The following is a 24,517-nucleotide window of genomic DNA, read 5'->3' on the forward strand; positions in this document are numbered from 1 at the left end:
ACCAGCTCACGACAACAAAAATCGCTAAATGTTTCCCAAAAATAGAAAAAAAAGTAGCAAATGTAAAGCTATTATTATGCTTGGGATACGATAAATGGGAATCGGAATCGAATTTCAAACTTCCTCAGCGGATTTCTCGAGGAAACGGAGGCTTAATAGAAGCGGAAAATCGCAAATTAGAGGGTCTTAGAGATGAAATTCGGCTAAAATCTCGCCAGCTCATTGCGGAGTAATGAGTCTCGTTCGTTGGCCCGTTTACAATCAAATTAGCCTACAATTTTGTCCTAATCCGGCAGTACCCGAGCTACATTGATTTCACATGTCTTATCTGGTTACGATCCAGATTAAGATGATTTGAGCCAAAAATCGTCTGTCAACAAGTAATCAAAAAAAGAAAAATACAAAAATGAGTGCAACACGAGGAATTCCCTGGGGTCACGCATCCTAGTATTGCTCTCGCCCTAGCAGGTTTAACTTCATAGTTCTGATGAGATCCGGTGCATTAGTGCTGGTATGATCGCACCCGACTTTTAGTGGGATGTTTATTCTTATATCCCTCGAGTACATGTGAAGCGGGCGGCAATGGACAACACGCGGCACTGCTCTCGCCCAATCAGAACCATGAAGTTAAGCGTTCTGGCGCGATGGCAGAGCTAGGATGGGTGACCTCCCTATGAAGTCCTCGTGTCGCGACCATTTACGTAAATTATGGCTAAAACAGTCGAAATAATTATTTTTAATAAGTCAACCATCTACGGAGTAATCTGCGTTATACCCTTCCGCACAGAACCGGCTCACGACAACAAAAATCGCTTAATGTTTCCAAAAAATAGAAAAAAAAAGTAAGAAGAAGAAAATAGCGAATGTAAAGCTATTATTATGCCTGGAATACGATAAAGTGGAACCGGAATCGAAGCGGTAAATCGCAAATTAGAGGGTCTTAGAGAAAAAATTTGGCTAAAATCAAGCCAGCTCATTGCGGAGTAATGAGTCTCGTTCGTTGGCCCGTTTACAATCAAATTAGCCTACAAATTTGTTCAAATCCAGCAGTGCCCGAGCCACGTTGATTTCACATGTCTTATGTGGTCCCGATCGAGATTCAGATGATTTGAGCAGAAAATCGTATGTCAACGAGTAATCAAAAATAGAAAAACACGAAAATGGGTGCAACACGAGGACTTCCTTGGGGGTCATCCATCCTAGTACTGCTCTCGCTCAAGCACGCTTAACTTCGGAGTTCTGACAGGATCCGGTGCATTAGTGCTGGTATGATTGTACCCGACATTGAGTGGGATGTTTATTCTTATATCCCTCGAGTACGTGTGGAGCAGGCGGCGATGGAAGACATGCGGCACTGCTCTCGCCCAATCAGAACCATGATGTTAAGCGTTCTGGCGCGATGGCAGAGCTAGGATGGGTGACCTCTATGAGAAGTCCTCGTGTCGCGACCGTTTACGTAAATTATGGCTAAAACAGTCGAAATAATTGTTTTTTATAAGTCAACCGTCTACAGAGTATTCTGCGTTATACCCTTCCGCACAGAACCGGCTCACGACAACTAAAATCGCTAAATGTTTTCGAAAAATAGAAAAAAAACTAGCAAATGTAAAGCTCTTATTATGCCTGGGATTCGATAAAGTGGAACCGGAATCGAATTTCGAACTTCCTAAGTGGATTTCTAGAGGAAACGGAAGCTTAACAGAAGCGGAAAATCGCAAATTAGAGGGTTTTAGAGAAGGAATTCGGCCAAAATCTCGTCAGCTCATTGCGGAGTAAAGAGTCTCGTTTGTTGGCCCGTTTACAATCAAATTAGCCTACAATTTCGCCCAAATCCGGCAGTGCCTGAGCTACGTTGATTTCACATGTCTTATCTTGTCCCGATCGAGATTTAGATGATTTGAGCCGAAAAATCGTTTGTCAACAAGTAATCAAAAATCGAAAAAAAACAAAAATGGGTGCAACATGAGGACTTCCCAAGGGGTCATCCATCTTATTACTGCTCTCAACCAAGCACGCTTAAATTCGGAGTTCTGATGGGATCCGGTGCATTACTGCTGGTATGATCACACCCGACATTGAGTGGGATGTTTATTCTTATATCCCTCGAGTACGTGTGGAGCGGGGGGCGATGGATAACACGCGGCACTGCTCTCGCCCAATCAGAACCATGAAGTTAAGCGTTCTGATGCGATGGTAGAGCTAGGATGGGTGACCTCCCCCGGAAGTCCTCGTGTCACGGCCGTTTACTTAAATTATGGCTAAAACAGTCGAAATAATTGATTTTAATAAGTCAACCGTCTACGGAGTAATCTGCGTCATACCCTTCCGCACAGAACCGGCTCACGACAACAAAAATCTCTAAATGTTTCCGAAAAATAAAACAAAAGTAGCAAATGTAAAGCTATTATTATGCCTGGGATACGATAAAGTGGAACCGAAATCGAATTTCGATCTTTCTAAGTTGATTTCGCGAGGTAACGGAAGCTTAACAGAAGCGGAAAATCGCAAATTAGAGGGTCTTAGAGATGGAATTCGGCTAAAATCTCGCCAGCTCATTGCGGAGTATTAAGTCTCGTTCGTTGGCCCGTTTACAATCAAATTAGCCTACAATTTTGTCCAAATCCGGCAGTGCCCGAGCTACGTTGATTTCACATGTCTTATGTGGTCCCGATCGAGATTCAGATGATTTGAGCCGAAAATCGTCTGTCAACAAGTAATCAAAAATAGGAAAACATGAAAAAGGGTGCAACACGAGGACTTCTCAGGGAGTCACCCATCCTAGTACTGCTCTCTCCGAAACACGCTTAACTTCGGAGTTCTGATGGGATCCGGTGCATTAGTGTTGATATGATCGCAACCGACATTGAGTGGGATGTTTATTCTTATATCCCTCGAGTACGTGTGGAGCGGGCGGCGATGGACAACACGCGGCACTGCTCTCGCCCAATCAGAACCATGAAGTTAAGCGTTCTGACGCGATGGTAGAGCTAGGATGGGTGACCTCCCTAGGAAGTCCTCGTGTCGCGACCGTTTACGTATATTATGGCTAAAAAAGTCGAAATAATTGTTTTTAATAAGTCAACCATCTACAGAGTAATCCGCGTCATACCCTTCCGCACAGAACCGGCTCACGACAACAAAAATCGCTAAATGTTTCCAGAAAATAGAAAAAAAAAAGTAAGAAGAAGAAAATAGCGAATGTAAAGCTATTATTATGCTTGGGATACGATAAACTGGAACCGGAATCGAATTTCGAACTTCCTAAGTGGATTTCTCGAGGAAACAGAAGCGGAAAATCACAAATTAGGTGGTCTTAGATAAGGAATTCGGCTAAAATCTCGCCAGCTCATTGAGGAGTAATGAGTTTCGTTCGTTGGCCCGTTCACAATCAAATTAGCCTATAATTTTTTCCAAATCCTACAGTGCCCAAGCTACGTTGATTTCACAAGTCTTATCTGGTCCCGATCGAGATTCAGATGATTTGAGCCGAAAATCGTATGTCAACAAGTAATCAAAAATATAAAAACACGAAAAAGTGTGCAACACGAGGACTTCCCAGGGTGTCACCCATCCTAGTACTGCTCTCGCCCAAGCACGCTTACCTTCGGAGTTCTGATGGGATCCGGTGCATTAGTGCTGGTATGATCGAACCCGACATTGAGTGGGATGTTTATTCTTATATCCCTCGAGTACGTGTGGAGCGGGTGGCGATGGACAACACGCGGCACTGCTCTCGCCCAATTAGAACCATGAAGTTAAGCGTTCTGGAGCGATGGAAGAGCTAGGATGGGTGACCTCCATGGAAGTTATCGTGTCGCGACCGTTTACGTAAATTATGGCTAAAACAGTCGAAATAATTGTTTTTAATAAGTCAACCGTCTACGGAGTAATCTGCGTCATACCCTTCCGCACTGAACCGGCTCGCGACAACAAAAATAGCTAAATGTTTCCGAAAAATAGAAAAAAAAAGTAGCAAATGTCAAGCTATTATTATGTCTGGGATACGATAAAGTGGAACCGGAATCGAATTTCGAACTTACTCAGCGGATTTCTCGAGGAAACGGAAGCTTAATAGAAGCGAAAAATCGCAAATTAGAGGGTCTTAGAGATGGAATTCGGCTAAAATCTCGCCAGCTCATTGCGGAGTAATGAGTCTCGTTCGTTGGCCCGTTTACAATCAAATTAGCCTACAATTTTGTCCAAATCCGGCAGTGCACGGGCTACGTTGATTTCACATTTCTTATATGGTTCCGATCCAGATTCAGATGATTTGAGCCGAAAATCGTCTGTCAACAAGTAATCAAAAATAGAAAAACACGAAAAGGGGTGCAACACGAGGACTTTCTAGGGGGTCACCCATCCTAGTACTGCTCTCGCACAAGCAAGCTTAACTTTGGATTTCTGATGGGATCCGGTGCATTAGTGCGGGTATGATCGCACCCGACATTGAGGGGGATTATTCTTATATCCCTCGAGTACGTGTGGAGCGGGCGGCGATGGACAACACGCGGCACTGCTCTCGCCAAATCATAACCATGAAGTTAAGCATTATTGCGCGATCGCAGAGCTAGGATGGATGACCTCCCTACGAAGTTTTTGTGTCGTGACCGTTTACGTAAATTATGGCTAAAACAGTAGAAATAATTGTTTTTAATAAGTCAATCGTCTACGGAGTAATCTGCATCATACCCTTCCGCACAAAACCGTATCATGACAACAAAAATCGCTAAATGTTTCCAGAAAATAGAAAAAAAAAGTAAGAAGAAGAAAATAGCGAATGTAAAGCTATTATTATGCCTGGATACGATGAACCCAAATCGAATTTCAAACTTCCTAAGCGGATTTCTCAAGGAAACAGAAGCTTAACAGAAGCGGAAAATCTCAAATAATAGGGTGTTAGAGAAGGAATTCGGCTAAAATCTAGCCAGCTCATTGCGGAGAAATGAATCTTTTTCGTTGGCCTGTTTACAATAAAATTTGCCTACAATTTTGTCCAAATTCGACAGTGCTCGAGCTACGTTGATTTCACATGTCTTATCTGGTCCCGATCGAGATTCAGATGATTTGAATCAAAAATCGTCTGTCAACAAGTAATCAAAAATAGAAAAACACGAAAATGGGTGCAACACGAGGACTTCCCAGGGGGTCACCAACCCTAGTATTGTTCTCGTCCAAGCACGCTTAACTTCGTAGTTCTGATGGGATCCGGTGCATTAGTGCTGGTATGATTGTACCCGACATTGAGTGGTATGTTTATTCTTATATCCCTCGAGTACGTGTGGAGCAGACGACGATGGACAAGATGTGGCACTGCTCTCGCAAAATCAGAACCATTAAGTTAAGCGTTCTGGCGCGATGGTAGAGCTAGGATGGGTGACCTACCTGGGAAGTCCTCGTGTCGTGACCGTTTACGTAAATTATGGCTAAAACAGTCGAAATAATTGTTTTTAATAAGTCAACCATCTACAGAGTATTCTGCGTCATACCCTTCCGCACAGAACCGGCTCACGACAACAAAAATTGCTAAATGTTTCCCGAAAATTTGAAAAAAAAGTAAGAAGAAGAAAATAGCGAATGTAAAGCTATTATTTTGCGTTTGATACGGTAAAGTGGAACCGAAATAGAATTTCGAACTTCATAAGCAGATTTCTCGAGGAAACGGAAGCTTAACAGAAGCGGAAAATCGCAAATTAGAGGTCTTAGAGAAGGAATTCGGCTAAAATCTCGCCAGCTCACTGCGGAGTAATGAGTCTCGTTCGTTGGCCCGTTTACAATTAAATTAGCCTACAATTTTGTCCAAATCCGGCAGTGCCCGAGCTACATTTATTTCACATGTCTTATCTGGTTCCGATCGAGATTCAGATGATTTGAGCCAAAAATCCTCTGTCAACAAGTAATCAAAAATAGAAAAACACGAAAAGAGGTGCAACAAGAGGACTTCCCAGGGGGTCACCCATCCTAGTACTGCTCTCGCCTAAACACGCTTAACTTCGGATTTCTGATGGGAACAGGTGCATTAGTGCTGGTATAATCGCACTCGACATTGAGTGGGATGTTTATTCTTGTATCCCTCGAGTACGTGTGGAACGCGCGGCGATGGACAACACGCGGCACTGCTCTCGGCCAATAATAACCATGAAGTTAAGCGTTATGGCGCGATGGCAGAGCTAAGATGGATGAACACCCTGGGAAGTCCTCGTGTCGCGATCGTTTACGTAAATTATGGCTAAAAATGTCGAAATAATTGTTTTTAATAAGGCAACCGTCTATTGAGTAATCTGCATCATACCCTTCCACACAAAACAAGATTACAACAACAAAAATCGTTAAATATTTCCAGAAAATAGAAAAAAAAAGTAAGAAGAAGAAAATAGTGAATGTAAAGCTATTATTATGCCTGGGATACGATAAAGTTGAACCCGAGTGGAATTTCAACCTTCCTAAGCGGATTTCTCGAGGAAACGGAAGCTTAACAGAAGGGAAAAATCGCAAATTATAGGGTCTTAGAAGAGGAATTCGGCTAAAATATCGCCAGCTCATTGCAGAGTAATGAGGCTCGTTCGTTGGCCCGTTTACAATCAAATTAGCCTACAATTTTGTCCAAATCCAGCAGTGCCCGAGCCACGTTGATTTCACATGTCTTATCTGGTCCCGATCGAGATTCAGATTATTTGAGCCGAAAATCGTCTGTCAACAAGTAATCAAAAATAGAAAAACACGAAAAGGGTGCATCACGAGGACTTCCCAGGGGGTCACCCATCCTAGAATTGCTCTCGCCCAAGCACGCTTTACTTCGGAGTTTTGATGGGATCCAGTGCATGAGTGAAGGTATGATCGCACCAAACATTGAATGGAATGTTTATTCTTACATCCCTCGAGTACGTGTGGAGCAGGTCGCGATGGACAACACGCGGCACTACTCTCGCCCAATCAGAACCATGAAGTTAAGCGTTCTGGCACGATGGTAGAGCTAGGATGGGTGACCTCCCTTGGAATCCTCGTGTCGCAACCGTTTAGGTAAATTACGGCTAAAACAGTCGAAATAATTGTTTTTAATAAGTCAAGTGTCTACGGAATAATCTGCGTCATACGCTTCCGCACAGAACTAGCTCACGACAACAAAAATCGCTAATAGTTTCCTGAAAATAGAAAAAAAAAAGTAAGAAGAAGAAAATAGCGAATGTAAAGCTCTTAGAGAAGGAATACGGCTAAAATCTCGCCAGCTCATTGCGGAGAATGAGTCTCGTTTTTTGGCCTGTATACAATCAAATTAGCTTACAATTTTGTTTAAATCTGGCACTGCCCGAGCTACGTTGATTTCACATGTCTTATCTGGTCCCAATCGAGATTCAGATGATTTGAGACGAAAATCTGTCAACAAGTAATCAAAAATTAAAAAACCCGAAAAGGGGTGCAACACGAGGACTTCCCAGGGGGTCACCCATACTAGTACTGCTTTCGCCCAAGCACGCTTAACTTAAGAGTTCTGATGGGATCCGGTGCATTAGTGCTGGAATGATCGCACACGACATTGTGTGGGATGTTTATTCTTATATCCCTCGAGTACGTGTGGAGCGGGCGCCGATGGACAACACGCGGAACTGCTCTCGCCCAATCAGAACCATGAAGTTAAGCGTTCTGGTGCGATGGCAGAGCTAGGATGCGTGACCTCCCTAAGAAGTCCTCGCGTCGCGATCGTTTACGTAAACTATGGCTAAAACAGTCGAAATAATTGTTTTAATAAGTCAACCGTCTACGGAGTATTCTGCGTCATACCCTTCCTCACAGAACCGGCTCACGACAACAAAAATCGCTAAATTTTTCCAGAAAGTAGAAAAAAAAAGTAAGAAGAAGAAAATTGCGAAAGTAAAGCTATTATTATGCCTGGGATACGATAAAGTAGAACCAGAATCGAATTTCGAACTTCCTAAACGGATTTCTCGAGGAAACGAAAGCTTAACAGAAGCGGAAAATCGCAAATTAGAGGGTCTTAGAGAAGGAATTCGGCTAAAATCTCGCCAGCTCATTGCGGAGTAATGAGTCTCGTTCGTTGGCCCGTTTACAATCAAATTAGTCTACAATTTTATCCAAATCCTGCAGTGCCCGAGCTACGTTGATTTCGCTTGTCTTATCTGGTCCCGATCGAGATTCAGATGATTTGAGCCAAAAATCGTCTGTCAACAAGTAATCAAAAATAGAAAAACACGAAAAGGAGTGCAACACGAGGACTTCCCAAGGGGTCACCAATCCTCGTACTGCTCTCATCCAAGCACGCTTAACTTCGGAGTTCTCATGGGATCCGGTGCATTAGTGCTTGTATGATCGCACCCGACATTGAGTGGGATGTTTATTCTTATATCCCTCGAGTATGTGCGAAGCGGGCGGCGATGGACAACACGCGGCACTGCTCTCGCCCAATCAGAACCATGATGTTAAGCTTTCTAGCGCGATGGCAGAGCGAGGATGGGTGACCTCTCCTGGAAGTCTTCGTGTCGCTACCGTTTACGTAAATTATGGCTAAAACAATCTGAATAATTGTTTTAATAAGTCAATCGTCTACGGAGTAATTTGCATCATACCCTTCCTCACAGAACCGGCTCACGACAACAAAAATCACTAAATGTTTCCGGAAAATAGAAAAAAAATGTATGAAGAAGAAAATAGCGAATGTAAAGCTATTATTATGTGTGAGATACGATAAAGTGGAACCGGAATCGAATTTCGAACTTTCTAAGCTGATTTCTCGAGGAAACAGAATCTTAACAGAAGCGGAAAATCGCAAATTTGAGGGTCTTAGAGAAGGAATTCGGCTAAAATCTTGCCACCTCATTGCGGAGTAATGAGTCTCGTTCCTTGGCCCGTTTACAATCAAATTAGCCTACAATTTTCTCCAAATCCGGCAGTGCCCGAGCTACGTTGATTTCAAATGTCATATCATATCCCGATCGAGATTCAGATAATTTGAGCCGAAAATCGTCTGTCAACAAGTAATCAAAAATAGAAAAACAATCGAAATAATTAATTTTAATAAGTCAATCTTCTACGGAGTAATCTGCATCAAACCCTTCTTCCGCACAGAACCGGCTCACGACAACAAAAATCGCTAAATGTTCCGGAAAATAGAAAAAAAAAGTAAGAAGAAGAAAATAGCGAATTTAAAGCTAATATTATGCTTGAGATACGATAAAGTGGAACCGGAATCGAATTTCGAACTTCCTAAGCGGATTTGTCGTGGAAATAGAAGCTTAACAGAAGCGGAAAATCGCAAATTAGAGGGTCTTAGAGAAGGAATTTGGCTAAAATCTTGCCAGCTCATTGTGGAGTAATGAGTCTCGTTCGTTGGCCCATTTACAATAAAATTAGACTATAATTTTTTCCAAATCCGGCAGTGCCCGAGCTACGTTGATTTCACATGTCTTATCTGGTCCCAAACGAGATTCAGATGATTTGAGCCGAAAATCGTCTGTCAACAAGTAATCAAAAATAGAAAAACATGAAAAGGGGTACACGAGGACTTCCCAGGTGGTCACCCATCCTAGTATTGCTCTCGTTCAAGCACGCTTAACTTTGGATTTCTGATGGGATCCGGTGCATTAGTGATGGTATAATCGCACAGACATTGAGTGAGATGTTTATTCTTATATCCCTCTAGTACGTGTGGAGCGGGCGGCGATGGACAACACGCGGCACTGCTCTCGCCCAATCAGAACCATTAAGTTAAGCGTTCTGGCGCGATGGCAGAGCTAGGATGGGTGACCTCTCTGGGAAGTCCTCGTGTCGCGACCGTTTACGTAAATTATGGCTAAAATAGTCGAAATAATTGTTTATAATAAGTCAACCGTCAACGGAGTAATCTGCGTCATACCCTTCTGAACAGAACTGGCTCACGACAACAAAAATCGCTAAATGTTTCTGGAAAATAGAAAAAAAAAGTAAGAAAAGAAAATAGCGAATGTAAAGCTATTATTATGCTTGGGATACGATAAAGTGGAATCGGAATCCAATTTCGAGCTTCCTAAGCGGATTTCTCGAGGAAACCGAAGCATAACAGAAGCGGAAAATCGCAAATGAGAGAGTCTTAGAGAAGAAATTCGGCCAAAATCTCGCCAGCTCATTGCAGGGTAATGAATATCGTTCGTTGGCCCGTTTACAATCAAATTAGCCTACAATTTTGTCCAAATCCGGCAGCGCCCGAGCTGCGTTGATTTCACATGTCTTATCATGTCCCTATCGTGATTTAGATTATTTGAGCCGAAAATCGTATGTCAACAAGTAATCAAAAATAGAAAAACACGAAAAGGAGTGCAACACGAGGACTTCCCAAGGGGTCACCAATCCTCGTACTGCTCTCATCCAAGCACGCTTAACTTCGGAGTTCTCATGGGATCCGGTGCATTAGTGCTTGTATGATCGCACCCGACATTGAGTGGGATGTTTATTCTTATATCTCTCGAGTACGTGCGAAGCAGGCGGCGATGGACAACACGCGGCACTGCTCTCGCCCAATCAGAACCATTAAGTTAAGCGTTCTGGCGTGATGCAGAGCTAGGATGGGTGACCTCTCGGGGAAGTCCTCGTGTCGCGACCGTTTACGTAAATTATGACTAAAATAGTCGAAATAATTGTTTATAATAAGTCAACCGTCAACGGAGTAATCTGCGTCATACCCTTCTGCACAGAACCGGCTCACGACAACAAAAATCGCTAAATGTTTCTGGAAAATAGAAAAAAAAATTAAGAAAAGAAAATAGCAAATGTGAAGCGATTATTATGCCTGGGATACGATAAATTGGAACCGGAATCGATTTTCGAACTTCCTAAGCGGATTTCTCAAGGAAACGGAAGCTTAACAGAAGCGGAAAATCGCAAATTAAAGGGTCTAAGAGAAGGAATTCGTCTAAAATCTCGCCAGCTCATTGCGAAGTAATAAGTCTTGTTCGTTGCCCCGTTTACAATCAAATTAACCTACAATTTTGTCCAAATCCAGCAGTGCCCGAGATGCGTTGATTTTACATGTCTTATCATTTCCCGATAAAGATTCAGATGATTTGAGCCGAAAATCGTTTGTCAACAAATAATCAAAAATAGAAAAACACGAAAAGGGGTGCAACACGAGGACTTCCCAGGATGTGACCCATCCTAGTACTGCTCTCATCAAAGCACACTTAACTTCGGAGTTCTGATGGGATCCGGTGCATTAGTGGAGGTATGATCGCACCCGATATGGAGTGGGATGTTAATTCTTATATCACTCAAGTACGTGCGGAGCGGGCGGCGATGGACAACACGCGGCACTGCTCTCGCCCAATCAGAACCATGAAGTTAAGCGTTCTGGCGCGATGGCAGAGCGAGGATGGGTGACCTCCCTGAGAAGTCCTCGTGTCGCGACCGTTTACGTAAATCATGGCTAAAACAATCATAATAATTTATTTTAATAAGTCAACCGTCTACGGAGTAATCTGCGTCATACCCTTCCACACAGAACTGGCTCACGACAACAAAAATCGCTAAATTTTTCAGGAAAATAAAAAAAAAAAGTAAGAAGAAGAAAGTAACGAATGTAAAGCTATTATTATGCCTGGGATACGATAAAGTCGAACCGGAATCTAATTTTGAACTTTCTAAGCGGATTTCTCGAGGAAACAGAAGCGCAAAATCGCAAATTAGAGGGTCTTAGAGAAGGAATTGGGCTAAAATCTTGCCAGCTCATTGCCGAGTAATGAGTCTCGTTCGTTGGCCAGTTTACAATCAAATTAGCCTACAATTTTGTCCAAATCCGGCAATGCCCGAGCTACGTTGATTTACCATGTCTTATCTGGTCCCGATCGAGATTCAGATGATTTGAGCCGAAAATCGTCCGTCAACAAGTAATCAAAAATAGAAAAACACGAAAAGTGGTGCAATACGAGGACTTCCTAGGGTATCACCCATCCTAGTACTGCTCTTACCCAAGCACGCTTAACTTCGAAATTCTGATGGGATCCGGTGCATTAGTGCTGGTATGATCGAACCCGACATTGAGTGGGATGTTTATTCTTACATCCCTCGAGTACGTGTGGAGCGGGCGGCGATGGACAACACGCGGCACTGCTTTCGCCCAATCAGAACCATGAAGTTAAGCGTTCTGGCGCGATGGCAGAGCGAGGATGGGTGACCTCCCTAAGAAGTCCTCGTGTCGCGACCGTTTACGTAAATCATGGCTAAAACAATCGAAATAATTTATTTTAATAAGTCAACCATCTACGGAGTAATCTGCGTCATACCCTTCCACACAGAACCGGCTCACGACAACAAAAATCGCTAAATTTTTCAGGAAAATAAAAAAAAAAAGTAAGAAGAAGAAAGTAACGAATGTAAAGCTATTATTATGCCTGGGATACGATAAAGTCGAACCGGAATCTAATTTTGAACTTTCTAAGCGGATTTCTCGAGGAAACAGAAGCGCAAAATCGCAAATTAGAGGGTCTTAGAGAAGGAATTGGGCTAAAATCTTGCCAGCTCATTGCGGAGTAATGAGTCTCGTTCGTTGGCCAGTTTACAATCAAATTAGCCTACAATTTTGTCCAAATCCGGCAATGCCCGAGCTACGTTGATTTACCATGTCTTATCTGGTCCCGATCGAGATTCAGATGATTTGAGTCGAAAATCGTCCGTCAACAAGTAATCAAAAATAGAAAAACACGAAAAGTGGTGCAATACGAGGACTTCCTAGGGTATCACCCATCCTAGTACTGCTCTCACCCAAGCACGCTTAACTTCGAAATTCTGATGGGATCCGGTGCATTAGTGCTGGTATGATCGAACCCGACATTGAGTGGGATGTTTATTCTTACATCCCTCGAGTACGTGTGGAGCGGGCGGCGATGGACAACACGCGGCACTGCTTTCGCCCAATCAGAACCATGAAGTTAAGCGTTCTGGCGCGATGGCAGAGCGAGGATGGGTGACCTCCCTAAGAAGTCCTCGTGTCGCGACCGTTTACGTAAATCATGGCTAAAACAATCGAAATAATTTATTTTAATAAGTCAACTGTCTACGGAGTAATCTGCGTCATACCCTTCCACACAGAACCGGCTCACGACAACAAAAATCGCTAAATTTTTCAGGAAAATAAAAAAAAAAAAGTAAGAAGAAGAAAGTAACGAATGTAAAGCTATTATTATGCCTGGGATACGATAAAGTCGAACCGGAATCTAATTTTGAACTTTCTAAGTGGATTTCTCGAGGAAACAGAAGCGCAAAATCGCAAATTAGAGGGTCTTAGAGAAGGAATTGGGCTAAAATCTTGCCAGCTCATTGCGGAGTAATGAGTCTCGTTCGTTGGCCAGTTTACAATCAAATTAGCCTACAATTTTGTCCAAATCCGGCAATGCCCGAGCTACGTTGATTTACTATGTCTTATCTGGTCCCGATCGAGATTCAGATGATTTGAGCCGAAAATCGTCTGTCAACAAGTAATCAAAAATAGAAAAACACGAAAAGTGGTGCAATACGAGGACTTCCTAGGGGATCACCCATCCTAGTACTGCTCTCACCCAAGCACGCTTAACTTCGAAATTCTGATGGGATCCGGTGCATTAGTGCTGGTATGATCGAACCCGACATTGAGTGGGATGTTTATTCTTATATCCCTCGAGTACGTGTGGAGCGGGCGGCGATGGACAACACGCGGCACTGCTCTCGCCCAATCAGAACCATGAAGTTAAGCGTTCTGGCGCGATGGCAGAGCGAAGATGGGTGACCTCCCTAAGAAGTCCTCGTGTCGCGAACGTTTACGTAAATCATGGCTAAAACAATCGAAATAATTTATTTTAATAAGTCAACCGTCTACGGAGTAATCTGCGTCATACCCTTCCACACAGAACCGGCTCACGACAACAAAAATCGCTAAATTTTTCAGGAAAATAAAAAAAAAAGTAAGAAGAAGAAAGTAACGAATGTAAAGCTATTATTATGCCTGGGATACGATAAAGTCGAACCGGAATCTAATTTTGAACTTTCTAAGCGGATTTCTCGAGGAAACAGAAGCGCAAAATCGCAAATTAGAGGGTCTTAGAGAAGGAATTGGGCTAAAATCTTGCCAGCTCATTGCGGAGTAATGAGTCTCGTTCGTTGGCCAGTTTACAATCAAATTAGCCTACAATTTTGTCCAAATCCGGCAATGCCCGAGCTACGTTGATTTACCATGTCTTATCTGGTCCCGATCGAGATTCAGATGATTTGAGCCGAAAATCGTCTGTCAACAAGTAATCAAAAATAGAAAAACACGAAAAGTGGTGCAATACGAGGACTTCCTAGGGGATCACCCATCCTAGTACTGCTCTCACCCAAGCACGCTTAACTTCAAAATTCTGATGGGATCCGGTGCATTAGTGCTGGTATGATCGAACCCGACATTGAGTGGGATGTTTATTCTTATATCCCTCGAGTACGTGTGGAGCGGGCGGCGATGGACAACACGCGGCACTGCTCTCGCCCAATCAGAACCATGAAGTTAAGCGTTCTGGCGCGATGGCAGAGCGAGGATGGGTGACCTCCCTAAGAAGTCCTCGTGTCGCGACCGTTTACGTAAATCATGGCTAAAACAATCGAAATAATTTATTTTAATAAGTCAACCGTCTACGGAGTAATCTGCGTCATACCCTTCCACACAGAACCGGCTCACGACAACAAAAATCGCTAAATTTTTCAGGAAAATAAAAAAAAAAAGTAAGAAGAAGAAAGTAACGAATGTAAAGCTATTATTATGCCTGGGATACGATAAAGTCGAACCGGAATCTAATTTTGAACTTTCTAAGCGGATTTCTCGAGGAAACAGAAGCGCAAAATCGCAAATTAGAAGGTCTTAGAGAAGGAATTGGGCTAAAATCTTGCCAGCTCATTGCGGAGTAATGAGTCTCGTTCGTTGGCCAGTTTACAATCAAATTAGCCTACAATTTTGTCCAAATCCGGCAATGCCCGAGCTACGTTGATTTACCATGTCTTATCTGGTCCCGATCGAGATTCAGATGATTTGAGCCGAAAATCGTCTGTCAACAAGTAATCAAAAATAGAAAAACACGAAAAGTGGTGCAATACGAGGACTTCCTAGGGGATCACCCATCCTAGTACTGCTCTCACCCAAGCACGCTTAACTTCAAAATTCTGATGGGATCCGGTGCATTAGTGCTGGTATGATCGAACCCGACATTGAGTGGGATGTTTATTCTTATATCCCTCGAGTACGTGTGGAGCGGGCGGCGATGGACAACACGCGGCACTGCTCTCGCCCAATCAGAACCATGAAGTTAAGCGTTCTGGCGCGATGGCAGAGCGAGGATGGGTGACCTCCCTAAGAAGTCCTCGTGTCGCGACCGTTTACGTAAATCATGGCTAAAACAATCGAAATAATTTATTTTAATAAGTCAACCGTCTACGGAGTAATCTGCGTCATACCCTTCCGCACAGAACCGGCTCACGACAACAAAAATGGCTAAATGTTTTTGGAAAATAGAAAAATAAAGTAAGAAGAAGAAAATAGCGAATGTAAAGCTATTATAATGCCTGGGATACGATGAAGTGGAACCGGAATTGAATTTCGAACTTCCTAAGCGGATTTCTCGAGGAAACGGAAGCATAACAGAAGCGGAAAATCGCAAATTAGAGGGTCTTAGAGAAGGAAATTCGGCTAAAATCTCGCCTGCTCATTGCGGTGTAATGAGTCTTGTTAATTGGCCCGTTTACAATAAAATTAGCCTACAATTTTGTCCAAATCCAGCAGTGCCCGAGCTGCGTTGATTTCACATGTCTTATCATGTCCCAATCGAGATTCAGATGATTTGAGCAGAAAATCGTCTGTCAACAAGTAATCAAAAATATAAAAACATGAAAAGGTGTGCAACACGAGGACTTCCCAAGGGATCACCCATCCTAGTACTGCTCTCACTCAAGCACGCTTAACTTCGGAGTTCTGATGGGATCCGGTGCATTAGTGCTGGTATTTTCGCACCCGACATTGAGTGGGATGTTTATTCTTATATACCTCGAGTACGAGTGGAGCGAGCGGCGATGGACAAAACTCGGCACTTTTCTTGCCCAATCAGAACCATGAAGTTAAGCGTTCTTGCGCGATGGCAGAGCAAGGATGGGTGACCTCTCTGGTAAGTCCTCGTGTCCCGACCATTTACATAAATTATGGCTAAAACAGTCGAAATAATTGTTTTTAATAAGTCAACCGTCTAAGGAGTAATCTGCGTCATACCCTTCCGCACAGAACCGGCTCACGACAACAAAAATCGCTAAATGATTCCGGAAAATAAAAAAAAAGTAAGAAAAGAAAATAGCGAATGAAAAACTATTATAAAGCCTGTGATATGATAAAGTGGAACCGGAATCAAATTTCGAACTTCCTAGGCAAATATCTGGAGGAAACGGAAACTTAACAGAAGCGAAAAATCACAAATTTGAGGGTCTTAGAAAAGGAAATTTGGCTAAAATCTCGCCAGCTCATTGCGGAGTAATGAGTCTCGTTCGTTGGCCCGTTTACAATCAAATTAGCCTACAATTTTGTTCAAATTCGGCAGTGCGAGAGCTGCGTTGATTTCACATGTCTTATTTGGTCCAAATCGAGATTCAGATGATTTGAGCCGAAAATCGTCTGTAAACAAGTAATCAAAAATAGAAAAACACGAAAAGGGGTGCAACACGAGGACTTTCCAGGGGGTGACCCATCCTAGTACTGCTCTCACCCAAGCACGCTTAACTTCGGAGTTCTGATGGGATCCGGTGCATTAGTGCTGGTATGATCGCACCCGACATTGAGTGGGATGTTTATTCTTATATCCCTGGAGTACGTGCGGAGCGGGCGGCGGTGGACAACAAGCGGCACTGCTCACGCACAATCAGAATAATGAAGTTAAGCGTTCTGGCGCGATGCAGAGCTAGGATGGGTGACCTCCCTGGGAAGTCCTCGTGTCGCGACCGTTAACGTAAATTATGGCTAAAACAGTCGAAATAATTGTTTTTAATAAGTCAATCGTCTACGGAGTAATCTTCATCATATTCTTCCGCACAGAACCGGCTCATGACAAAAAAAATCTCTAAATGTTGCTGGAAAATAGAAAAAAAAAGTAAGAAGAAGAAAATAGCGAATGTAAAGCTATTATTATGCCTGAGATACGATAAAGTGGAACCGGAATCGAATTTCGAACTTCCTAAGCGGATTTCTCGAGGAAATTAGAGGGTCTTAGAGAAGGAATTCGGGTAAAATCTCGCCACCTCATTGCAGAGTAATGAGTCTCGTTCGTTGGCCTATTTACAATCAAATTAGCCTACAATTTTGTTCAAATCCGGCAGTGCCCGAGCTACGTTGATTTCACATGTCTTATGTGGTCCCGATCGAGATTCAGATGATTTGAGCCGAAAATCAACTGTCAACAAGTAATCAAAAATAGAAAACACGAAAAAGGGTGCAACACGAGGACTTCCCAGGGGTCACACATCCTAGTACAGCTCTCGTCCAAGCACGCTTAACTTCGGAGTTCCGAATGGATCCGGTGCATTAGTGCTGGTATGCTCGCACCCGACATTGAGTGGGATGTTTATTCTTATATCCCTCGAGTACGTGTGGAGCGGACGGCGATGGACAACACGCGGCACTGCTCTCGTTCAATCAGAACCATGAAGTTAAGAGTTTTGGCGCGATGGCAGGGCTAGGATGGGTGACCTCTCTGGGAAGTCCTCGTGTCGCGATCGTTTACGTAAATTATGGCTAAAAATTTGAAATAATTGTTTATAATAAGTCAACCGTCTATGGAGTAATCTGCGTTATACCCTTCCGCACAGAACCGGCTCACGACAACAAAAATCGCCAAATGTTTCAGGAAAATAAAAAAAAAAGTAGGAAGAAGAAAATAGCGAATCTAAAGCTATTATTATGCCTGGGATACGATAAAGTTGAACCGGAATCGAATTTCGAACTTCATATGAGGATTTTTCGAGAAGATGGAAGCTTAACAAAAGCGGAAAATCGCAAATTAGAGAGTCTTAGAGAAGAAATTCGGCTAAAATCTCGCCAGCTCATTGCGGAGTAATGAGTCTCGTTCGTTGGCCCGTTTACAATCAAATTAGCCTACAATTTTGTCCAAATCCGGCAGTGCCGGAGCTGCATTGATTTCAAATGTCTTATCTGGTCCCGATCGATATTCAAATGATTTGAGCCGAAAATCGTCTGTCAACAAGTAATCAAAAATAGAAAAACATGAAAAGGGGTGCAACACGACGACTTCCCAAGGGATCATCCATCCTAGTACTGCTCTCACTCGAGCACGCTTAACTTCGGAGTGCTGATGGGATCCGGTGCATTAGTGCTGGTATTTTCGCACCCGACATTGAGTGAGATGTTTATTCTTATATCCCTCGAGTACGTGTGGAGCGGGCGGCGATGGACAAAACTCGGCACTGCTCTCGCCCAATCAGAACCATGAAGTTAAGCGTTCTAGCGTGATGGCAGAGCAAGGATGGGTGACCTCTCTGGTAAGTCCTCGTGTCCCGACCATTTACGTAAATTATGGCTAAAACAGTCGAAATAATTGTTTTTAATAAGTCAACCGTCTACGGAGTAATCTGCATCATACCCTTCCGCACAGAACCGGCTCACGACAACAAAAATCGTTAAATGTTTCCGGAAAATAAAAAAAAAAGTAAGAAAAGAAAATAGCGAATGTAAAGCTATTATAATGCCTGGGATATGATAAAGTAGAACCGGAATCAAATTTCGAACTTCCTAAGCAAATTTTTGGAGGAAACGGAAGCTTAAAATAAGCGAAAAATCACAAATTAGAGGGTCTTAGAGAAGGAATTCGACTAAAATCTCGCCAGCTCAATGCGGAGTAATGAGTCTCGTTAATTGGCCCGTTTACAATAAAATTAGCCTACAATTTTGTCCTAATCCGGCAGTTCCCGAGCTGCGTTGATTTCACATGTCTTATCATGTCCCGATCGAGATTCAGATGATTTGAGCCAAAAATCGTCTGTCAACAAGTAATAAAAAATAGAAAAACACGAAAAGAGTGCAACACGAGGACTTCCAAGAGGGTGAGCCATCCTAGTACTGCTCTCACCAAGCACGCTTAACTTCGGAGTTCTGATGGGATCCGGTGCATTAGTGCTTGTATGATCGCACCCGACATTGAGTGGGATGTTTACGTAAATTATGGCTAAAACAGTCGAAATAATTGTTTTTAATAAGTCAACCGTCTACGGAGTAATCTGCATCATACTCTTCCGCACAGAACCGGCTCACGACAACAAAAATAGGTAAATGTTTCCGGAAAATAGGAAAAAAAAGTAAGAAGAAGAAAATAGCGAATGTAAAGCTATTATTATGCCTGAGATACGATAAAGTGGAACTAGAATCGAATTTCGAACTTCCTAAGGTGATTTCTCGAGGAAACAGAAGCTTAACAGAAGCGGAAAATCGCAAATTAGAGGGTCTTATAGAAGGAATTCGGCTGAAATCTCGCCACCTCATTGCGGAGTAATGAGTCTCGTTCCTTGGCCCGTTTACAATCAAATTAGACTACAATTTTGTCAAAATCCGGCAGTGCCCGAGCTACGTTGAATTCAAATGTCATATCATGTCCCGATCGAGATTCAGATAATTTGAGCCAAAAATCGTCTGTCAACAAGTAATCAAAAATAGAAAAACCCGAAAAGGAGTGCAACACGAGGACTTCCCAGGGGTGACCCATCCTAGTACTGATCTTTCCCAAGCACACTTAACTTCGGAGTTCTGATGGGATCCGGTGCATTAGTGCTGGTATGATCGCATCCGACATTGAGTGGATGTTTATTACTATATCCCTCGAGTACGTGCGGAGCGGGCGGCGATTGACAACACGCGGCACTGCTCTCGCCCAATCAGAATCATGAAGTTAAGCGTTCTGGCGCGATGGCAGAGCGAGGATGGGTAACTTCCTGGGAAGAACTCGTGTCGCGACCGTTTACGTAAATTATGGCTAAAACAATCGAAATAATTGTTTTTAATAAGTCAATCATCTACAGAGTAATCTGCATCAAACCCTTCCGCACAGAACCGGCTCACGACAACAAAAATCGCTAAATGTTTCCGGAAAATAGAAAAAAAAGTAAGAAGAAGAAAATAGCGAATGTAAAGCTATTATTATGCCTGAGATACGATAAAGTGGAACCGGAATCGAATTTCGAACTTCCTAAGCGGATTTGTCGTGGAAACAGAAGCTTAACAAAAGTTGAAAATCACAAATTAGAGGGTCTTAGAGAAGGAATTCGGCTAAAATCTCGCCAGCTCTTTGCGGAGTAATGAGTCTCGTTCGTTGGCCCATTTACAATCAAATTAGCCTATAATTTTGTCCAAATCCGGCAGTGCCCGAGCTACGTTGATTTCACATGTCTTATCTGGTCCCAATCGAGATTCAGATGATTTGAGCCGAAAATCGTCTGTCAACAAGTAATAGAAAATAGAAAAACACGAAAAGAGGTGCAACACGAGGACTTCCCAGGGGTCACCCATCCTATTACTGCTCTTGCCCAAGCACGCTTAACTTGTCGCGACCGTTTACGTAAATTATTGCTAAAATAGTGGAAATAATTGTTTATAATAAGTCAACCGTCTACGGAGTAATCTACGTCATACCCTTCCGCACACTACCGGCTCACGACAACAAAAATCGCTAAATGTTTCTGGAAAATAGAAAAAAATGTAAGAAAAGTAAATAGCAAATGCATAGCTATTATTATGCCTGGGATACGATAAAGTGGAACCGGAATCGAATTTCGAACTTCCTAAGCGGATTTCTCGAGGAAACAGAAGCGGAAAATCGCAAATTAGAGGGTCTTAGAGAAGGAATTCGGCTAAAATCTCGCTAGCTCATTGCGAAGTAATGAGTCTCGTTCATTGGCCCGTTTACAATCAAATTAGCCTACAATTTTGTCTAAATCCGGCAGTGCCCGAGCTGTGTTGATTTCACATGTCTTACCATGTCCCGATCATTATTCAGATGATTTGAGCCGAAAGTCGTCTGTCAACAAGTAATCAAAAATAGAAAAGCCCGAAAAGGGCTGCAACAGGAGGACTTCTCAGGGGGTCACCCATCCTAGTACTGCTCTCGCGCAAGCACGCTCAACTTCGGAGTTCTGATAGGATCCGGTGCATTAGTGCTGGTATGATCGCACCCGACATTGTGTGGGATGTTTATTCTTATATACCTCGAGTACGTGTGGAGCGGGCGGCGGTGGACAACACGCGGCACTGCTTACGCACAATCAGAATAATGAAGTTAAGTGTTCTGGCGCGATGCAGAGCTAGGATGGGTGACCTCCTTGGGAAGTCCTCGTGTCGTGACCGTTTACGTAAATTATGGCTAAAACAGTCGAAATAATTGTTTTTAATAAGTCAACCATCTACGGAGTAATCTGCGTCATACCCTTCCACACAGAACCGGCTCACGACAACAAAAAACGCTAAATGTTTCCGGAAAATAAAAAAAAAAGTAAGAAGAAGAAAATAGTGAATGTAAAGCTATTATTATGCCTAGGATACGATAAAGTGGAACCAGAATCGAATTTTGAACTTCCTAAGCGGATTTCTAGAGGAAACAGAAGCTTAACAGAAGCGGAAAATCGCAAATTAGAGGGTCTTAGAGAAGGAATTCGGCTAAAATCTCGCCAGCTCATTGCTGAGCAATGAGTCTTGTTCGTTGGCCCGTCTACAATCAAATTACCCTACAATTTTGTCTAAATCCGGTAGTGCCCGAGCAACGTTGATTTCACATGTCTTATCTGGTACTGATCGAGATTCAGATGATTTGTGCCGAAAATCGTCTGCAACAAGTAATCAAAAATAGAAAAGCACGAAAAGGGGTGTAACACGAGGACTTCTCAGGGGGTCACCCATCCTAGTACTTCTCTCGCCCAAGCTCGCTCAACTTCGGAGTTCTGATGGGATCCGGTGCATTAGTGCAGGTATGATCGCACCCGACATTGAGTGGGATGTTTATTCTTATATCCCTCGAGTACGTGTGGAGCGGGCGGCGGTGGACAACACGCGGCACTGCTCTCGCAAAATCAGCACCATGAAGTTAAGGGTTCTGGCGCGATGGCAGAGCTAGGATGGGTGACCTCCTTGGGAAGTTCTCGTGTCGCGACCGTTTGCGTAAATTATGGATAAAACAGTCAAAATAATTGTTTTTAATAAGTCAACCATCTACGGAGTAATCTGCGTCATACCTTTCCGCACAGAACCGGCTCACGACAACAAAAATCGCTAAATGTTTCAGGAAAATAGAAAAAAAAATTAAGAAGAAGAAAATAGCGAATGTAAATCTATTATTATGCTTGGGATTCGATAAAGTAGAAACGGAATCGAATTTCGAACTTCCTAAGCGGATTTCTCGAGGAAACAGAAGCTTAACAGAAGCGGAAAATCGAAAATTAGAGGGTCTTAGAGAAGGAATTCGGCTAAAATCTCGCCAGCTCATTGCCGAGTAATGAGTCTCGTTCGTTGGGCCATTTACAATCAAATTAGCCTACAATTTTGTCAAAATCCGACAGTGCCCGAGCTACGTTGATTTCACATGTTTTATCTGGTCCCGATCAAGATTCAGATGATTTGAGACGAAAATCGTCTGTCAACAAGTAATCAAAAATAAAAAAACACGAAAAGGGGTGCAACACGAGGACCTCCCAGGGGGTCACCCATCCTAGTACTGCTCTCGCCCAAGCACGCTTAAATTCGGAGTTCTGATGGGATCCGGTGCATTAGTGCTGGTATGATCGCAACCGACATTGTGTGGGATGTTTATTCTTATATCCTTCGAGTACGTGTGGAGCGGGCGGCGATAAACAACACGCGGCACTGCTCTCGCCCAATCAGAACCATGAAGTTAAGCGTTCTGGCGCGATGGTAGAGCGAGGATGGGTGAGCTCCCTGGGAAATCCTCGTGCCGCGTCACGCAGTAATCTGCGTCATACCCTTCCGCACAGAATTGGCACACGACAACAAAAATCGTTAAGTCTTTCCGGAAAATAGGAAAAAAAACTAAGAAGAAAAAAATAGCGAATGTAAGGCTATTATTATGCCTGTGATACAATAAAGTGGAACCGGAATCGAATTTCGAACTTCCTAAGCGGATTTATCCACGAAATGGAAGCTTAACAGAAGCGGAAAATCTAAATTAGAGGGTCTTAGAGAAGGAAATCGGCTAAAATCTCGCCAGCTCATTGCGGAGCAATGAGTCTCGTTCGTTGGCCTGTTTACAATCAAATTATCCTACAATTTTGTCCAAATCCGGCAGTGCCTAAGCTACGTTGATTTCACATGCCTTATCTGTTCCCGATCGAGATTCGCAAGAGTGACTCCCCCTATCACAACAAGGCAGAGCTAACCCAACATTCTCCTGTTCTCTAAAGGGCCTGCCTATTCTATTATAGTAAAGCTTGGAGAACATAGTACTAGGACTTACTAGATAAAAGACCGTGATTGGTGAAGGGCGCCTTAGGTAGCTGCTATCTATCGGATCTTTTCGTTGAAGTTAGGTAGGTGGTTGAGTCGAAGCGTAGAAGGAGACTAAGTCATCGGTCGTGCCGGGATTGATTTCCTACTTCCAGCTGAATGAGGGCCACACAGCCGTCAACCCTGCTGGAAGTGCTTTCTATATCCAATCTCCTGGTCTTTCGTTCGCTATTCGAATTCTGGACCAGTAGAAATGTATGAAAGGTAGTCTTGTCCTTTCCAACTAGTAGCTAGTAACTTCGTCGTTGATCTTTCCTCTTCCCAGCCGGTTGCTCAGCTTGGTCGGCCGCTAAGCTCAGTTGGTTTGGAACGCACGCACTGTGTTGCTCATCTCCCTCTAAACTCTAAAGGAAGCCGATTCTACGCCGTAAAGGTAAAGGAGATTCAGATGATTTGAGCCGAAAATTGTCTGTCAACAAGTAATCAAAAATAGAAAAGCACGAAAAGGGGTGCAACACGAGGACTCCTCAGGGGGTCACCCATCCTAGTACTGCTCTCGCCCAAGCACGCTCAACTTCGGAGTTCTGATGGGATCCGGTGCATTAGTGCTTGTAAGATCCCACCCGACATTGAGTCGATGTTTATTCTTATATCCCTCGAGTACGTGTGGAGCGGGCGGCGGTGGACAACACGCGGCACTGCTCTCGCACAATCAGCACCATGAAGTTAAGCGTTCTGGCGCGGTGGCAGAGCTAGGATGGGTGACCTCCTTGGGAAGTCCTCGTGTCGCGACCGTTTGCGTAAATTATGGCTAAATTAGTCGAAATAATTGTTTTCAATAAGTCAACCATCTACGGAGTAATCTGCGTCATACCCTTCCGCACAGAACCGGCTCACGAGAACAAAAATCGCTAAGTGTTTCCAGAAAATAGAAAAAAAAACTAAGAAGAAGAAAATAGCGAATGTAAAGCTATTATTATGCCTGACATACAGTAAAGTGGAACCGGAATTGAATTTCGAACTTCCTAAGCGGATTTCTCCACGAAA

General features: G+C 43.2%; 17 non-coding genes and 12 pseudogenes across 17 annotated transcripts; all 29 read right to left on the bottom strand.

Moving 5' to 3' along the window:
* Nucleotides 1-407: 407 nt before the first annotated feature.
* On the bottom strand, nt 408-525 carry LOC142543925 (5S ribosomal RNA; annotated as a pseudogene).
* Nucleotides 526-1,161: 636 nt separating this feature from the next.
* On the bottom strand, nt 1,162-1,280 carry LOC142543819 (5S ribosomal RNA). Its single transcript, XR_012819896.1, has one exon. It is a non-coding gene; the product is annotated as a 5S ribosomal RNA (ribosomal RNA).
* Nucleotides 1,281-1,952: 672 nt separating this feature from the next.
* On the bottom strand, nt 1,953-2,071 carry LOC142543849 (5S ribosomal RNA; annotated as a pseudogene).
* Nucleotides 2,072-2,740: 669 nt separating this feature from the next.
* On the bottom strand, nt 2,741-2,859 carry LOC142543812 (5S ribosomal RNA). The gene has a single exon (XR_012819889.1). It is a non-coding gene; the product is annotated as a 5S ribosomal RNA (ribosomal RNA).
* Nucleotides 2,860-3,534: 675 nt separating this feature from the next.
* Nucleotides 3,535-3,653, bottom strand: LOC142543776 (5S ribosomal RNA). Its single transcript, XR_012819855.1, has one exon. It is a non-coding gene; the product is annotated as a 5S ribosomal RNA (ribosomal RNA).
* A 670-nt stretch (nt 3,654-4,323) lies between these two features.
* LOC142543829 (5S ribosomal RNA) lies at nt 4,324-4,442 on the bottom strand. The gene has a single exon (XR_012819905.1). It is a non-coding gene; the product is annotated as a 5S ribosomal RNA (ribosomal RNA).
* Nucleotides 4,443-5,117: 675 nt separating this feature from the next.
* LOC142543848 (5S ribosomal RNA) lies at nt 5,118-5,236 on the bottom strand (annotated as a pseudogene).
* A 684-nt stretch (nt 5,237-5,920) lies between these two features.
* On the bottom strand, nt 5,921-6,039 carry LOC142543914 (5S ribosomal RNA; annotated as a pseudogene).
* Nucleotides 6,040-6,723: 684 nt separating this feature from the next.
* On the bottom strand, nt 6,724-6,842 carry LOC142543905 (5S ribosomal RNA; annotated as a pseudogene).
* Nucleotides 6,843-7,408: 566 nt separating this feature from the next.
* LOC142543767 (5S ribosomal RNA) lies at nt 7,409-7,527 on the bottom strand. Its single transcript, XR_012819847.1, has one exon. It is a non-coding gene; the product is annotated as a 5S ribosomal RNA (ribosomal RNA).
* A 684-nt stretch (nt 7,528-8,211) lies between these two features.
* Nucleotides 8,212-8,330, bottom strand: LOC142543826 (5S ribosomal RNA). The gene has a single exon (XR_012819902.1). It is a non-coding gene; the product is annotated as a 5S ribosomal RNA (ribosomal RNA).
* Nucleotides 8,331-9,497: 1,167 nt separating this feature from the next.
* Nucleotides 9,498-9,616, bottom strand: LOC142543959 (5S ribosomal RNA; annotated as a pseudogene).
* Nucleotides 9,617-10,299: 683 nt separating this feature from the next.
* LOC142543828 (5S ribosomal RNA) lies at nt 10,300-10,418 on the bottom strand. The gene has a single exon (XR_012819904.1). It is a non-coding gene; the product is annotated as a 5S ribosomal RNA (ribosomal RNA).
* Nucleotides 10,419-11,101: 683 nt separating this feature from the next.
* Nucleotides 11,102-11,220, bottom strand: LOC142543857 (5S ribosomal RNA; annotated as a pseudogene).
* Nucleotides 11,221-11,894: 674 nt separating this feature from the next.
* Nucleotides 11,895-12,013, bottom strand: LOC142543928 (5S ribosomal RNA; annotated as a pseudogene).
* A 674-nt stretch (nt 12,014-12,687) lies between these two features.
* On the bottom strand, nt 12,688-12,806 carry LOC142543898 (5S ribosomal RNA; annotated as a pseudogene).
* A 675-nt stretch (nt 12,807-13,481) lies between these two features.
* On the bottom strand, nt 13,482-13,600 carry LOC142543825 (5S ribosomal RNA). The gene has a single exon (XR_012819901.1). It is a non-coding gene; the product is annotated as a 5S ribosomal RNA (ribosomal RNA).
* A 673-nt stretch (nt 13,601-14,273) lies between these two features.
* On the bottom strand, nt 14,274-14,392 carry LOC142543860 (5S ribosomal RNA; annotated as a pseudogene).
* A 674-nt stretch (nt 14,393-15,066) lies between these two features.
* Nucleotides 15,067-15,185, bottom strand: LOC142543861 (5S ribosomal RNA; annotated as a pseudogene).
* A 686-nt stretch (nt 15,186-15,871) lies between these two features.
* On the bottom strand, nt 15,872-15,990 carry LOC142543783 (5S ribosomal RNA). Its single transcript, XR_012819861.1, has one exon. It is a non-coding gene; the product is annotated as a 5S ribosomal RNA (ribosomal RNA).
* A 683-nt stretch (nt 15,991-16,673) lies between these two features.
* Nucleotides 16,674-16,792, bottom strand: LOC142543792 (5S ribosomal RNA). Its single transcript, XR_012819870.1, has one exon. It is a non-coding gene; the product is annotated as a 5S ribosomal RNA (ribosomal RNA).
* A 652-nt stretch (nt 16,793-17,444) lies between these two features.
* LOC142543823 (5S ribosomal RNA) lies at nt 17,445-17,562 on the bottom strand. Its single transcript, XR_012819899.1, has one exon. It is a non-coding gene; the product is annotated as a 5S ribosomal RNA (ribosomal RNA).
* Nucleotides 17,563-18,245: 683 nt separating this feature from the next.
* Nucleotides 18,246-18,364, bottom strand: LOC142543887 (5S ribosomal RNA; annotated as a pseudogene).
* Nucleotides 18,365-19,046: 682 nt separating this feature from the next.
* LOC142543816 (5S ribosomal RNA) lies at nt 19,047-19,164 on the bottom strand. The gene has a single exon (XR_012819893.1). It is a non-coding gene; the product is annotated as a 5S ribosomal RNA (ribosomal RNA).
* Nucleotides 19,165-19,694: 530 nt separating this feature from the next.
* LOC142543809 (5S ribosomal RNA) lies at nt 19,695-19,812 on the bottom strand. Its single transcript, XR_012819886.1, has one exon. It is a non-coding gene; the product is annotated as a 5S ribosomal RNA (ribosomal RNA).
* Nucleotides 19,813-21,075: 1,263 nt separating this feature from the next.
* Nucleotides 21,076-21,194, bottom strand: LOC142543832 (5S ribosomal RNA). Its single transcript, XR_012819908.1, has one exon. It is a non-coding gene; the product is annotated as a 5S ribosomal RNA (ribosomal RNA).
* Nucleotides 21,195-21,876: 682 nt separating this feature from the next.
* LOC142543972 (5S ribosomal RNA) lies at nt 21,877-21,995 on the bottom strand. Its single transcript, XR_012819942.1, has one exon. It is a non-coding gene; the product is annotated as a 5S ribosomal RNA (ribosomal RNA).
* A 685-nt stretch (nt 21,996-22,680) lies between these two features.
* On the bottom strand, nt 22,681-22,799 carry LOC142543781 (5S ribosomal RNA). The gene has a single exon (XR_012819859.1). It is a non-coding gene; the product is annotated as a 5S ribosomal RNA (ribosomal RNA).
* Nucleotides 22,800-23,976: 1,177 nt separating this feature from the next.
* LOC142543801 (5S ribosomal RNA) lies at nt 23,977-24,095 on the bottom strand. The gene has a single exon (XR_012819878.1). It is a non-coding gene; the product is annotated as a 5S ribosomal RNA (ribosomal RNA).
* Nucleotides 24,096-24,517: the final 422 nt, after the last annotated feature.

The sequence above is a fragment of the Primulina tabacum genome, chromosome 4 (genome assembly GCF_025594145.1).
Source record: "Primulina tabacum isolate GXHZ01 chromosome 4, ASM2559414v2, whole genome shotgun sequence".
NCBI classification, from domain to species: domain Eukaryota; kingdom Viridiplantae; phylum Streptophyta; class Magnoliopsida; order Lamiales; family Gesneriaceae; genus Primulina; species Primulina tabacum.